Source organism: Lactuca serriola, chromosome 5, assembly GCF_051521515.1.
Source record: "Lactuca serriola cultivar US96UC23 chromosome 5, Lser_US96UC23_V15, whole genome shotgun sequence".
Classification (NCBI taxonomy): Eukaryota; Viridiplantae; Streptophyta; class Magnoliopsida; order Asterales; family Asteraceae; genus Lactuca; species Lactuca serriola.
Window position 1 is genome coordinate 304,070,644 of NC_136412.1, and position 17,415 is coordinate 304,088,058.

Sequence of the window (17,415 nt, forward strand, 5' to 3'; positions counted from 1 at the left end):
GTCCAAATCGACCAATTATACAAAAAAGAGGTTTCAAAATACTATTTTGGAGAGAAAAACAAACAAGGGTCATTTGTGAAAATTTGTCGTAAAATTATAAAGTATTAAAAATGTTAAATCAAAATTTCTTTTAAAAGAAAAATGTGAATGTGAAAATTTGTTACTACCATATATCAAAATCATTATTCGTAAAAATGGAAAATTTCGGATTTTTAGGGATAATAAAACTCTTAATTTAATAAATCTGGATTTTTAAATTAATTCAATTTTAATTCTAAAGTAATTCTTTAAAATAAACCGAATTTATTTTGACAGAAAGCCATAAACTAGTAACGATATTTCCAATTTTATTCTTACATAATATAGTTCAAATTCAGATATTTTTGATAATTAACCATATTTAAGAATTTTACATATTCTTCATATATTCGATCTTAAATACAAATTTATACATATTCTTATAGACTAATAGTCTTATACATTTTTAATATAGTTACATAGATTCTAACAGAATATCATAAAAATGAGTAAATTTATTAAGAAATAGAATTCTTCAATATACAATTATTGAACAAATTCACTTGGTCTTCTTCAATGGTCCAAATAATCCACTTGATTCCAACTATTCTTACGAAAATGTGATGTATTATTGTAAGAATGTAATTCTTCGCAAATATACTTGATGTTGAATTCGATTCCAAGTCTTTCTCTTGTATAATTAATATTAGATTCCTTCTTCAAGCCATTCTGAAAGGATAACATGCATTACTCATTAGTATTACCAATTAAGCAAATATATTTGTTATTAACAAACATTCTTAAAGACATTCTGACATAATGCATGAAATTAGCATTTATTCTCCCAGAATGATGCCATAAATATTCTCCCAGAATGGTGCCATAAATATTCTGAAAGGATAACATGTATTACTCATTAGCATTTATTCTCCCAGAATGATGCCATAAATATTCTCCCAGAATGGTGTCATAAATATTCTGAAAGGATAACATGTATTACTCATTAGCATTTATTCTGCAAGAATGATGCCATAAATATTCTCCCAGAATGGTTTTGATTATCCTTAAATAGTATGAAATTAATTCAAAGAAATAAAACTAAATCATCATGTTTATGGAATAACTAACCATAAGAAAAGCTAAAATAGAGAAAATAAAGACCCCATTAGACCAACACAAACCATATTAACAAAACTACATTGGCTAATTTTCAAATGACTTATCAGTTGACATCATATACAAATGAATGGATGCAATATTTGGTTCAAGCATTTTAACAAACAGCTGGTGGGCAAATTCAGATGTCGTTTTAGTATGAAGCTAGATACTAGTTTAGGGAACAAGACCTTCAAGGGAAATATAATGCAATCAAAATTCAATAACAAAACAAGCCCACATTTCAAAATGGCAAAACATATAGTATAGTTGAAGAAAACAACATACTAGTATCATGTTTTTCCCCATATTTAGGTTTAAAAATTCCCCCAAATTTCATGGTATTATTAAAAAACATAGATGAAGATCAATTACCTAGATTTATAGGTCTGCCAACGCCGATACTAGCACCACAGCCGACACCAAATCCAGTGAATACATTACCCACCTTCAAATCCAGTCAAAGACCTTCTATTTTTCACAGAAATTGATGTCCCATTGATGTAGTTACTGTAGTGCTATCGACTTTTCTTATGTAAGCATTCATTGTCTCAATTCGGTTTGGAAAGAAACAAAATCGAATCGAGGATGTCTGATGGTGTTGGCCGGCGAAGGGTCCAACTCTGATGGAATCTTCAATTGGAGAGGGTGGCGCCGGTGGTGAGGTATGAAAGAAGAGGGTGTCGTAGGTGGGGAAGGAAGCCGTAGATAATGATAAAGGGGTCGATGGGTGATTTTGTAGAGATCAAAAACTAATTTTCCTGATTTTAAGGATATTAAATGTTTTAAACATTTACCATAATTAAATGTACCCAAGATTATTATTATATCCTTTTTATTATTTATTAGTGAATTTATTTTTGCTTAATTCTGATTGGTTGTTAGAGGCACACAATATTTATTGGAAACATATGAACCTAACTCTCTCTCTCTCTCTCTCTCTCTCTCTCTTTATATATATATATATATATATATATATATATATATATATATATATAGGTTAGGTTCATATATAACCCCTATCTATTGTGTGAATGTATAACCAATTGTAGACCAATCAATAAAAAGGGGCATTGTAATAAATTTATTAATTAATTAGTTAAATACCTAACAATCGAAGGCCATAATTGTGGAATTAAATTGAAATCCTTTAATTACACACTCAAATCCTCTATTATGTCATCTCCATCTTGCCGACGAGAATCGGCCACAGAAACCCTACAACCACCATCATCATCGTCCTGATCCAACCACCCGAAACAACCCTCCAACAACACCATCGACCCCCATCACCAGATTTATCGATGAAGAAACAAACATCGAAACAAGACCTGGTCGATTAGGGTCCTGATCATTTGAAATATCTTCTTTAACTGAAGAATCAACCACTACCATCATCATTATTTAAACAATCGCAATCCACATCGCTACCATCTTTATGCCAACCGTATACCTCCATCTCTAATAGACCCTACTTCTCCTCTAACCATTAGGTATCACGCACTGGATAACAAGCAAAAAAGGTTAGGGCTAATCACGACTAGATTAACCATCATTAAATTAATCAACGAAAGAATCACAATGCCATCTTTTACAATCTGAACTTGTTGATAGGGCATGATTCTTGAAGCTTTGCACAATCGTTCATGTATTAGCCATTCCTATATAATCCACAACAATGGTAAAAGAAAGGAAAACTACTCTCATTTTCTTGTTTTCTTTTTTACTGTAGTTTTGATGATTGCAACATCTATTTTTGGCAGTTCTATAAATTATTCCCATTACAAATAGTCTTTGTTAAGATATTTAAAGTTTGGTTATTTTTCCATAAGACTAGACTTCAGCCTGAAGCCAAACTGCCCGCTATATGTTTCATAAAAGTTCTAGAAGAATTCCATCATTGCCTAACATCATCAATATGATAAAATTCTAGCTCAAATTCAGTTGAAGCCTAGTTCCCAACATGTTCTTAGTAATAGTTTAAATTATTAGGTCACGGCTAGTTTAATTTTTTTTTTGCAAGCGTAACTTCAACCTGCATGTATATCTCTAAGAATTCAGGTAAAGATCTCTTTCTTCACCTTTGTTATTATAGAAACGCCATTCTATATGTTTGTAAAAATGAATTATGATAAAGGGTTATTTTTGTTGATCTTTGATGCCTTGAAGGTAATTTAGGAAGATGTTCAATATAACTGGTGTTTGAAGCAATAAAATGTTTAATAAAATTCGCGAGACCAGATCCTTACGATGGGTCTGATGGTGGCTAAACCATTATATTTTTATGCACATGATTACTTGACGTGAAGCAAAACTGCCTAGCATGTGTATGATAAAAGTCCTAGGAGAATCCCATCATCTCTGATCAACATCAATATGTTAAAATTTTAGCACAAGTTCAATTAAAGCCCAATTTTCCAACATGTTCTTCATAAAAGTACTAGAAAAAAAATCAAGGAGTATCAAACGTTTTATTATTTGTCACCAATATTTAGCTTTTATTTGCTATATATGTGAATCAAAATGTTGATGAATTTTTTTGTTTTCAAAATAAACCAGGTGGAAATGTGATAGAATGAAACTGATGATTATTGAAAGGATATGGTGATGTTGGGTGTTTTTTTTCCATTAAAATGTGAATTTTTAGGAATAATGAAGTCTTGATGGTGGCATTTTTATGCATGTAGATGGCACAAGAAGATAGTAATGCAGGTGGTAATCAATATCTATCAGAGAAAATGGAAAGATAAAGTCACATTGTATTTTTCAATTATTCTTCAAGAATGGTTAAATTCTTCAAGAATTCTTCAGTTTCATAAAAAACTTGTGGTGCTATAGAGCTAAATCATTATATTCTTCAAGAATTTCTTCAATTGTATAAAATATGTAGAGTATTACATAGTTAGAAAACTTCAGTTCTTCAAGAATTCTAAATAGTTATAGTATTACAAAGTTAGAACACTTCAATTCTTCAAGAATTCTTTGGTTGTATAAAGAATGAAATATGTTAAACCATTCTTAATCATAAATTCTAAAAAAAATATTTGATTTGTTGATAAACTAAACCGTATTCTTTAAGAATGAAATAACAATACATGAAAGTTGTATTATAATATGAATCAATATAACATTGTAGTTGTTAAAAAAGTTAGAATAATAATAAAAATTGATTAATAACATCTTGTTATAATTGAAATGTAATTTACATTTTAATTTCAAAGTTAATTCTCAAAAATCTCTCAAATTAACTTGTATTCTTTAAAAATGTTTAATTCTAAAAAAAAAATGAATGAAGTCTTTTTTAATTATCGTGATCCTACGGTTTGTTAAAATAAATGGTGTAATTATCCACAAATGATGGACGTTTAAATTTTAAATAGTAAGATAATTAAATATTTAATTCAAATACAACAAAACTAGGAGATAAATAAGGTATCTTCATTTTTTAAGTTTTTACTAATAGACTAAAATATACTTATTAGTGTTTAATTAAAAAAACTGATTATTTAATTCTCAAATATTTAGGGTTATGCCGCTAAATCTTAGACCATAAATCATTTAAATCTGACGCTCCACATTTGGTCATACATTTCACACAATATATACAATTCACATTTAATCCTATATATATATATATATATATATATATATATATATATATATATATATATATATATATATATATAGGTAGGTAGGTGCAAATGTTTTTCTCATATATTGTGTGTTAGAATGCATCAATAGGAATTTAGTATTAATTATATGTATATTAAATGTTATCCATACTTATAACTCATTTTTATGGAAACTAATTAAATTCGTAATTCGTCATTAATGTCAACAATAATATTCTTTCAGAATAAATTCATATCTAAAAGAATGAGAGTGTATTGCAGCAGAATGAGAGTGTATTCTAGCAGAATACACTCTCGTTCTTCATATTCCATACAAGTTTATTGTATTTTAAGTGACTGAGTCTTGAAACAAAGTACGAACTTATATATAAAAACCTAGATGAAAATTCATTCTGAAAGAATGTTATTGCTGACATTAACGACGGATTTAATTAGTTTCCATAAAAAGAGATTTATAATTATGCATATCATTTAATATACATATAATTATGGAAATCATTTAATATCTATAATTATTTTATTGAATAATCATTTAATTTACTAAATTTCTATTGGTGCATTCTAGCACACAATAAATGTAAAAAACAAAATAACCTAGCCCTATATATAGGGTTAGGTTATTTTGTTTTTACTAACTATTGTATGCTAGAATGCACAGATCTGGACCATCGGATGGAATATAATCAAAGATCATGATTTGAGGGTCTATAATAGTAGAATAGGATAGCATGTACCATATAATCACACAAATTTCAGCATAAGGGCATTTTAGTCAATTAACCTATATTAAAAAAGGAAATTTTTGAATTTTTAGGGATGATTAATTTCTTTATTTTTTAAAAATCTGAATATTTTAAATTAATTCAAATTTAAAAATCCGATTTTATTATGTCAGAATGATAGAATGCCAACCATAAACTAGTAAATATATTTTTCAATTTATTCTGTCCGAATGATAGAATGTCAAACATAAACTAGTAAATACATTCTAAAAGAATACACAAATCAATTCTTGAACTAAACAATATAACAAATAATTACATTGTATGATTGTGATTCATTGAATAATAACAACATTCTGAAAAAATAAAAAAAAACATCAAAATCTAACAAAAAACACTAATCTATTCTGAAAGAATATTATTTTTAAGCAACATTTTATACATTGTAGCATAACACATTCTGGTATAATACACTCTTGTTGTATATGTTTTCTTCCTTCTCCACATCAATGTTAGCCTCTTTAAAACCTGAATCCTCAAAGAAAAGATAATCAAGTTTCAAAAATTAAACAATTCAATGCATTCTAATAGAATACAACAATAAAAATTCTTATAGAATAAACTATTCTTGCAAAATGGTTTTGAATATTTTTTACCTTCTTCATTCTGAAAAGATAGTAGCCTTCTTCAAACTAAAGCCCTCTTTATTCTAAAAGAATATTGCCCTCATTCTGAAAGAATGTTTAGGTTAACATTCATTTGGTAAAGCAAACAAGTTATATTACTATAGGTGAAAATCAAAATTATAAAGTTTGAAAACATTTAAAGCTAAAGTTTGCAAACCTTTAAGTATTATTCAATTAACTAAAATATTAAAAAAAAATAGAGAGAGAGAGAGAGAGCATAGAAGGGATTTGTTGTCATATCAGCCAAGCTGATGATGATATTCACATGCAAACAAACAATAAATCATCACAAATCAAGGAATATGAATGGAATGGAATGGAAATATGGAATGGAGTCAGTCATTAAATCAATGATGATTCCATTCCAATAGAATTGAAATTTGTGATTTCATTCCGACATAATATATAGAATATATTATGCTAGAATACACTATCATTTGAAAAAATGAAGGATAGATACACTAAAATTAGTTTTAAATAACTCAATTCATACATAAAATGTATCCATTAACAATATAAATTTGTAGCAACAATTTCATTATGAAACCAAAAAACCAAACATCATAATTTTAGAGGAACGTCATGTCAAGTAAACAATTTAACCAATTATAAGTATGTACTCTTTTATTATTTAACAAATTTAATAATACAATTACAAGTAAGAAAATTGTTATAGTATAAATTGTATACATAAAAATCAATTTTTTGTTATCGATTCCAGGAGCTTAGCAAACCACCATATAATACATAGCATATATTGTTTGATAAATAACCTTCAAAACTACAAAAGCAATCATAATTCATTAAAATATACTATCTTTTAATGGGTTAAAGCAAATCATTATATGCAATGAATCGACGATCGCAATGTACACACTAACAAAAATTCAATCAGATGCCGATTAAATTCAATTACAAAGACCCAATTAAATTTTAAAATTAATTACAAAAAGCCATATACAAAAAGGAATTGATGATACCGTGATATATAGGATTTCGGCCGACACAGCCTCCTAGTTTACAAGGCGACGCCTTCCATTGGATTTGCTGATTTCTAGTGTGTTGTTGATTGAGTCGCTGGTGGCCTAGGGTTTTAGATGGCATACGTGATTTAATAGGGATATGGCAGAAGAAGCGGGCCACAAACGTTAGTCTCTTGATGATGGAGGCGTATGTATCTTTGGAATGGTTAAGGTTAAATGAAGAAGTTAACATAAATATAGGTTCAATCTAGAAATTAGAATTATAATTTGGCGATGGTTTTTTTCCTCGATTCACTCTAAAAAACGATCACATACCTTTGTTTTGATGTGTTGTTGGCCGGTGGCTATGAGGAAGTAATAAGTCAGTGGCGGTGGCTATAAGGACGGAGGATGGTGTCGTCAGTGGCTACGTCTGATGGTATTGACGGAGACGAAATCACAGATTTGGTAGATGAGGGTGTACGTGCGTATTTGGAGAAAACGGTGGTTATGAGGACTTTCGTGATTTAGTGTTTGATTCTTGATTGATCGATTGTAGAAGAAGAAGCAAAATCGGTGTATTAGAAAGGATGGTGAGTTCTATTTAGGGCTAATGTTCTAAATTTATCTTCGCAAGAATCAGGAATATTAATTATCTACCATAATTAACTATGCAAAGATTACAATAATACCCTTAAATGATTTATTTAATTATTTATATTTTCCTAAATTCCTATTGGTGCATTCATGCATACAATAGCTACTATAAACATTTAAACCTAGCTCTCTCTCTGTCTCTCTCTCTCTCTCTCTATATATATATATATATATATATATATATATATATATATATATATAGGGTTAAGTTATTTTGTTTTCACTATCTATTGTGTGCATGTATGATTGATTTTGGACCAATCATTTTAGTTATTTTAAGAAAGTTATTAATGCATATTGTGATATAATTGATATTAATTACATCTTCAGCATTTAATATGCGTTAATTACTTTCTTAAAATAACTAAAATGATTGGTCTAGAATCAATCATACATGCACACAATAGATAGTGAAAACATTTGAAAACTCTCTCTCTCTCTCTCTATATATATATATATATATATATCTCTCTCTCTCTCTCTCTCTCTCTATATATATATATATATATATATATATATATATATATATATATATATATATATATATATATATATATAACAACCATTTCGACGCAACCATAAAGACATATTTGTTTGTGCGATTTTAATTTATTTTCCACGAAAGAATATTAATGACAGATTCATGGTCTCATGTGAGAAGACTCAACTCAATAATGATTTGTGAACCACCTTAATTTTCCTTCATGAGTATGATCGTTTTGTTCGTTCTCGTTCTTAACGTAATGTTCCATCATGCACACATCAATCATAATTATTCTTCGCTAAAGAGTCACACAGTCATTTATTTGCATCTATTTAAGGGTTTGGTGGTAATATTTTAGGTAATTGTCTAATTTATGTAATGTGATTATTAGTGTCCTTTAAATTGTTGGTTATTTATTATGATTTCGATTCGATTGTGTTTCGATACAACCAGTGTCAGACTGATGTGTTGCCCGGAGGGTCCGGGCCACCACTCCGATTCCGACAATTAGTGTAAAAAAATTGTTTTCCTATTAAATGCAACGTCTTGAAATATGAGTGTCGCTACTATCTTATATTTATTCGGAATTTTGATGTCACCACTACAACAACACATTAATATGTCATTTCCAAGTTAATATTGATTGTTGGTACTTCACCTATCTTCTCTCTATTACTCTACTGATGGCCTAGAGAATGTGTATTTCAGGGTGTAATATTATTCGGCCTTCTATTTGTAATGTAACATTTCGTTTTCTAATGTAAACTTTCTAATGATTCAACTTTATGAATGTGTATTTGCATATATATTAGAAACAAAAAGTAATATAAATTTAAAAGAAATATCTAAATGGACTAAAATAACCATACAAATGTGTTGCAAAAATTTAGTTGTTTAATAAGGAACCAACAATGCACCACTAGCAAACATATTTGTTTTTCTTAAAATGTAAAGTAAAATTATATATATTTTCCATCAAGTGAAAGTCATATGTTCTATTTCCTCATTGCTTAACCCTTATTTGACTACTAAGCAATTGGAGCAAAGCGTCTCTAGATGTTAAGAGATTGATAGATTATAACATCCAAAGCACATGAGAGAGTTGATTTATTTTCAAAAAGAATTGGGATATTAATTCATTCTAAGTTACATGTTTTCCTTCTATTGCCTTAATTTTCATCTTAAACGCATACAGTAATGTCATTAGGTGAGGCAGAACACCAACAATCAATATTGACATCGAATCAAGATGAGAATGAATAGTCGTCAGTTGGAAGGAGCCAACAATCGCATTGCCTCACGACTCTTTAGCGATAATATAAAAACACAATCGAATCACCAAACCCTTAAATAGAACAAAATTAGTTGCCCGCTACTCTTTAGTGATAATAAATTATGATTGCATGTCTACATGGTTGAACGAAACATAATAAACAAGCAAAACGTTACCACTCACAATGAAATGGGTGGCTCGCACAAGAGTAGCAATATTTTATTTGGTAAGGACCCTTATATCTATCTTAAATATTGTTTGTGAAGAAGAAAATGCTCTTATGACTTCGGTGGTGAATTTTGTCAAAAAAAAGTTTGCAAGTGTGTATTATTTTTAGAGAACCATTGGACGCATAAACACCGGATTATACCAAAAAATTCACCGTGTTACCAAAAACCCATCTCTTTTTTCCGTTTAAAATTTTTTCAAGCCACATTTTTTATCGAAAAAAAAAAACGAATATACTTTGTTCTCGATTTTTCGTCCTCTTTCCATAGAGATTTATGTTGATAAATAAAATATGAATTTTTTTCGAAAAAAACTTGCTTCATTTTGTTAGTTTTTTCAGTATTTAAGTTTATTTTTATCAAAAAAAAAAAAACTAATTATACCAAAAATATTAATTTTTTATACTCTATTAATAAACATCAACACTGATTAAAAAACTTTCGATTAGTGTAAATTCACACTATGAATCTAAACTGTAAATATTTCAATTTTTAACATTCACAATGTGAAAAAAAGTTCGATCAGTTGAGATTCACATTCTGAATCTAACTTACTATTATGCACATTGTGAATCTGAAAAGGTTCACAATGTGAATCTAAACAGGTTCACGATGTGACTCTAAACTGAAATATCGGTTTTTTTAACATTAATATGAATCTATGTTTAAAGAGTACCAAAAATTATGAATTTTGATATATTTATTAATTTTTTTTCTATAAAAAATAGACCTACTTTTCGACAAACAAAGAAAATGAAGTGAGTTTTTTGAAAAAAAAAACATATCAATTTTTATATATATCAATATGAATCTTTATGGAAAGAGGATGAAAAATCACGAACAATGGTATATTCGTTTTTTTTTTGATAAAAAACATAGCCTAAAAAAATTAAAATAAAAAATAGAAAGTGAATTTTGTTATAATCCAGTGCATGTGCGTCCATTGTAAAACTCTACAACTCTTACTTTTGTCGTTGATCACTTTAAATTTCGACGCTTTAGATTGGTTCATTGGTTCTTTTATTAATAATGGTTATCTAATGAAATTATATATATATATATATATATATATATATATATATATATATATATATATATATATATATATATATATATATATATATATATATATATATATTAGTTTATAACCCGTAAGAACCAAGGTTATAAATTTAATTAAACTTTCATATTAAAAAATTAAAATTATTAATCAATTATTTTACATAAATTATTACTTAAGAAATATTTTTTTAGTTGTATTAAAATGATAATCGTTGATTTAAATAAATACGTAAAGTTTTCTCACCTTATAATCTGTATTAATTTAATTTTATTTTTTAATTTAATATTATTAATTAAATATAATTAAAGTGAAAAACTTTAAAATTTGAAATTTAAAATGGAGAAACAATTAATAATTTAATGTAATTAGAATGAAAATTTTAAAATTTAAAATTTGAAATTGATAATTAATAGATTGACAAGTGACATGATATGAAACATACATATTAATAAGAAGTTCTAATACTATGACACTTGACAATATGTGAATAAACCTATTCATTTATTAGAATATGGATATATATATATATATATATATATATATATATATATATATATATATATATATACTATTTTATAACCCGTCGGAACCACGGTTACAAAACTAATTAAATTTTATAGTAAAAAATCAAAATTATTAATCAATTATTATAAATATATTATTAATTTTGAGATTTTTTAGTTATATAGTATAAAATTATACTTATTGATTTAAATAAATATATAAAATTATATTACGTTATAATTTGTATTAACTTTACTTTAATTTTTATTCTGTTGTTATTAATTTAATATAATTAGGTGAAAATTTTAAAATTTGAAATGAAGAATCAATAGATTGACAAGTCACATGCATTAATTAGGAGACATAATAGGGCGACACATGCCAAAAGGAAGATAAAATATGCATTAATTATGAAACCGAATAGAATAACACATGTCAAAAAAAGAATAAAACTATCTAATCTAATAAATGAAAATCAATTTTGTCAAATGTCATGTTCACATTGAATTTGACACATGTCAATTTTTAAGAGTTTTTGTATTATCCTTTTTTCCACTTTGTCATTTTCTTGTATTTTTTATTATTTTCTTCAATTTAAAATCCACATTTTTATGATATATATATATATATATATATATATATATATATATATATATATATATATATATATATATATATAAAAGGTAGATTATTCTATTAAATTTCATAATAAATGCTCTACAACCTTCAAATCTCCTACATAAGTTACTTACTTTGTTTATTATATTATTTGTATGTATGTAAACTATTACTTTAAAAAATATATAATGTTTATAACTTTATATTAAACTTTTCATTTTTATAAACTCGTGTAATACACGGGTCTCACACCTAGTTCTTTTATATATATATGCAACTTGCAACTTGTGTTAGGTTAAACATATATATTCGAAATGAAAAGTTCTCTTATATATATATATATATATATATATATATATATATATATATATATATATATATATATATATATATATATGCAACTTGCAACTTGTGTTAGGTTAAACATATATATTCGAAATGAAAAGTTCTCTTTTGTTATCATAACTGTAGTTACAACTTACAAGTCATTTAGACTCTTTTGTTATCATAACTGTAGTTACAACTTACAAGTCATTTAGAGACAGAGATACCAACTCAAAAAGGAACTGCAAAGCGTTGACGATCGTTTCCTACATTGTATTTAGTATTTACTATATTATTAATATTTAAATACAAAAGTTATATTGTATTTGGGTTTTTAATCAACTTAGTTACATTATCTAAGTAAAAATAATGGGAATGACATACGCCAAACTCACATTGAAATCTACATTTTCACGTAAGGCTAGGCGAGTTGGCGGAGGGGCTTCGACGTCCCTCGGCAAAAACTGACGTGGGCTCGGTGAACACCGAACCACCAATTCGACATGCCGAGTTCGGTGGCCAAACTCGGTGGGTTTAAGAGAGAGAGAGAGAGAGATTTCCAAACCTCAAAAAAATATTACTCTTTTTTAACCCCTATTTTGACATTTTTTTATTTCAAAATTTACCCCCTTTTTAACCCTATATAAATACTACTCAATATCACATTTCATACCACATTACCTACTTCAATTTTCACTCGAAAACTTTTATTTTTGTGAAAAATGGTTTCTTCTTCCAACCTAAGAACTCCAAAAATACCAAAAAAACACCCAAAACACAAACTCAATCTTACATTCATCACTTATTTTCATCCAAAGTCAAAGTGATCAGCATATTTATTCCCCTACTAATTTCTACTATATTGGTGCTTACTACCTATATCGTATCCAAAACCAACAATAATTCCAAAACCAACATCAAATGAACTTCTCATCTCAAATCCAATCGCAAATGGAAAATGAATTTAATCCATTTGACCACCTTCCCGACTCACCAATCCAATTCCAATCCCAAACCCAAACCCAATTCCAATCTTCCCAATTTGAAACTCAACCACAACCCGAAGTCGTACCCAAAATGGATTCTAAGCCAGAAGCGAGTCGACCACAACCCAAGAAAACAAGAAAAGCAACTCCACAACCATGGAAGAGGAAGAAACGGCGTTGGCTCGTGCATGGGTGGGTGTTTTTGAAGATTCGAAGGTCGGAAAAAACCGAGACGCACCCACTTTTTTCCGGAAAATTACTAGGCTTTTTCTCGCGAAAATGAATGGAGGAAACTACAGGAAAAATGACCAAATTTACTCGAAGTGGAGAAACGTCAACAAAGTTGTGACGGATTTTAATGCGGTGTTTTCAACTATCAAACGACAATGGCAAGGTGGTGCAAATAACGAATCAATTTTGCAAAAAGCTCCAACACTTTACCAAACTCTAAAGGGACAGCTTTCAAATTTCATGTTTGGAATATTGTGAAGATGTCAAAAAAAGTGGCAAGATATTGAAAATTTGAAAACGTTCATGGATGGTTCTTATAAAAGAACCAAAACTTATTAAACAACTCATAGTCAATTGTCCGATGTGCATATCTGGATTGATCTCAATGAAGATGAGTCTTTTGAGGTTCCAAGAGTCACTCGTCTCATGGAAAGAGACCAAGCGAAGTGAAAGGGAAAAGCGAGGACGAGTGATTCGGGTGACATCAAATATCTAACAACCAAAATAGACAACTTGAAGTCGACGTTGGAGCAATACTTGGTGGTCGCACAAGAGAAAGAAAATAAAAACCGTTTCATGACGATCTTAACAAGAAACACTAGCAATCTTAATGGACGCTTAAAAGAATTAGCGCTAAAGGCCGAAGAAGAGATTGCGAAAAAAAAATATAATATCTAGGTTTTTGTTATTTAAATTTCTATGTATCGTGTTTTAAATTTCTAGGTTTTGTAATTTTAAATTTTATGTTGATTTTTTATGTGTTGTAATTTTATTTTCTAGTTTAATGAAATTTTAGGTTTTATAAAAATAATATATTTGAAATTTTAATTTTTAATATTAATTAAATTTAGAAAAAAATAGCATGGTAAGCATGGCAATCCATGCCTTGTAAATGTCAAAAATTTGAAGTCGTGTGACAAATCCTAGGTGGCACCTATGTGGACTGTAGGAATGTAACGTCCCAAAATTTCTAAGTAAAATTTTCATTTTTCAAAAACCAAAAGTCATTCATTCATCCATCCATAAGAAAATCAGAGTGTGAAAAGTATTCAAAACATCAGTGTAAAATCATAAAACATATAGTTCAGAAAAACTCCAGTGGATGCAACGGGATCAAGTTGGGGTTTTCCCTTTCGAACCAGAAGTACCTGAAACTTTTAAATATATAAATCGTAAGCACAAAGCTTAGTGAGTTCCCCAAAATACCACATATCATACATATCATTGGGCCCAACCCTAGGGGTATATTTCAACCTATGTGAATGTTATGATCCAACCTGTAACATCCCAAAATCGATGACAAAAAATTTCATTTTTAAAAGACCTTTTCATAAAATTATAAGATAGGCAAACATTGTTTTCAAAACAAATCCAGAGAAATTTGAGTATCAAAATAATCTCTCAAGACATAAATCAGTAGGAGGATGTGTACCATCACACATTCGCCTTGCCCAGATCATCTGAAGTACCTGAAAACAATGAAATCTACAACTATAAGCAAAATCTTAGTGAGTTCCCCCAAAATACCCCACATAAAAATACACATATATTGCATGCATACATGAGCTTACAGTCTTCCTGGACCACCTCACAATGCCTATAGGATGTCTGGACCGCTCTACCGATCCTACTGCCCACCTTGCAAGGTCTACAGTAGTTGGACCACTCCCTTGCGCCAACAATCTGACTGGACCTCCTCGCAGGGCCTAAAGTACACTAGATCGCCCGGGTATCTTGGCCTACAACACAAAGCAGGACCGCCTCAACCCAACCATAACATGTCGACATATACTCATAAGCAATCAAACATACAATAGCCAACAATACATGCCATTATAACAAATATACCAATCAATAGATCACTACAACATACCAACATCCTATCCACAAGGATACATAGGTCACTACAGTATAACAACATCCTACACACAAGGATACCTACTGCAGTATAAAGTATAGTAAGAAAACTAACCTCACAGTCTAGCAGATAAAAGCACTGATCACAGATCCAATAATCGACACTACAAGTCGCCTATACAACATTCAAGGACCAATTCTTAAACTACGATCCAAAATCATCAGATTGACCTAAAGTCAAACTTGGTTAAAAGCCAATGGTTAAAGTCAAAGTCAACAGGAGACTGCCTTTTCTCATGTTGTGAAGGCCAATCCTTTACGTCGTGAGAATTGTTATGGCCTCTTTAATGCATTAAGTCCTTAATCGATAAGACCACTCATCCATACTTTCCAGGAGACTTTCCTACTCCTAATGTAACATAAAAAACAGAGCTTTGTGTCTAATGCATGTCTCTTCCATTCTAGGTCAAAAACATTGAAGAAATGAACTCAAACTTGTGCATGAGACCAAATACACCATAGAAACGTATATCCCCAAAGGGACCCTAAGGATCCATAAAGTTGCCAACTTTATGGAACCTAACCATTCAAACTCTCATAATCATGGAGAAAAGGGACAAGAACCTAGACTAGAAAAACTAATCATAAATCTTGGATCCTGAGGACTTACAAGAGTCCAGAATATGAGCAAGGGTGAGGAGATGAGGTTAGCTTGCTAGATCTTTGCACCAAGAGCTTCTTCTTCTCATCTTTTTCAAAACACTACCAAAAACCCTCAAATGACAAAATGGAGGCTAAGGGTTATGTTGGAGGTGAAAGGGAGGTGATGGAGGTTAAGGGTGTGCAAACCCTATCCCTCACTTCCCTTAAATAGGGGCACAAAGCCCATAATTAGGGTTTTGCATGCAGGGTTTGTCACGTCGTGACCAACATGTTGTCACATCGTGACACTCAATGAAATGCACGTTTTCCTTGGGCAATGCCACGTCGTGACACTCGCCTGCTCATGTTGTGGCCAAGAAAATTCATTCTTTAAGGCTTAAATTGACAAACTCAAAAGTGATGCTTACTTGGAACTTAGTGTTATAATTCTCCCCCACTTGAACTAGATTTCGTTCTCGAAATCCTAAGTAGCAAAAAACGATTTGGGTAGTGCTCTCGCATCTCCATATAATTCAAGCGCTCATCGAATTGAATGTCGAGAACCACCACTGTATCATCAACCAAGCACTTCTGAAGCCGAGAGACATGGAAGGTGATATGAATCTGACTAACCTCCTCAGGCAGATCCAACCGATAGGACACCTTGCCCAACCTAGCCACCACTCAAAAAGGTCCGATAAATCGAGGGCCTAACTTGCCCTGTTTCCTGAATAGTATAACACCCTTCAAAGGTGATACCTTTAGCAAAACCATATCCCCAACCTGAAACTCCAACTCGGACCGTTGCCTATTAGCATAACTCTTATGTCGCCTTTGTGTTGTTTGTAACCTCTGTCTGAGCTGTTGGATAAACTTTGTCATTTAGAGTACTACCTCAGTCGTCCCCATGACCCTGTGGATTACCTCTCCCCAACAAACTACAGTACGACACTTCCTCCCATATAGAATCTCATAGGAAGGTGCACCAATGTTGGAATGATAGTTGTTGTTGTAAGAAAATTCAGCTAGAGGGAGGTAGGAGTCCCAACTCCCACCAAAATCAATGATACAAGCCCTTAAAATATCGTCGATCATCTGGATAGTCCACTCACTATGACCATCTGTCTAAGGGCAATAAGCAGTGTTGAGGTGCAATCTCATACCCAACTCCTCATGAAACCTCTGCCAAAACCGAGAAGTGAATTGAGCATCTCGATTAGATACAATGTAAAATGGTACACCATGGTGAGAAAAGATCTCGCACACATACACGTCGGCCAATTTCTCGGCCGAAAACTCTCTCAAATGGCAAGAAAATGGACACTCTTGGTCAGACTATCAACAATAACCCATATGTCATCAAATCCCTTGGCC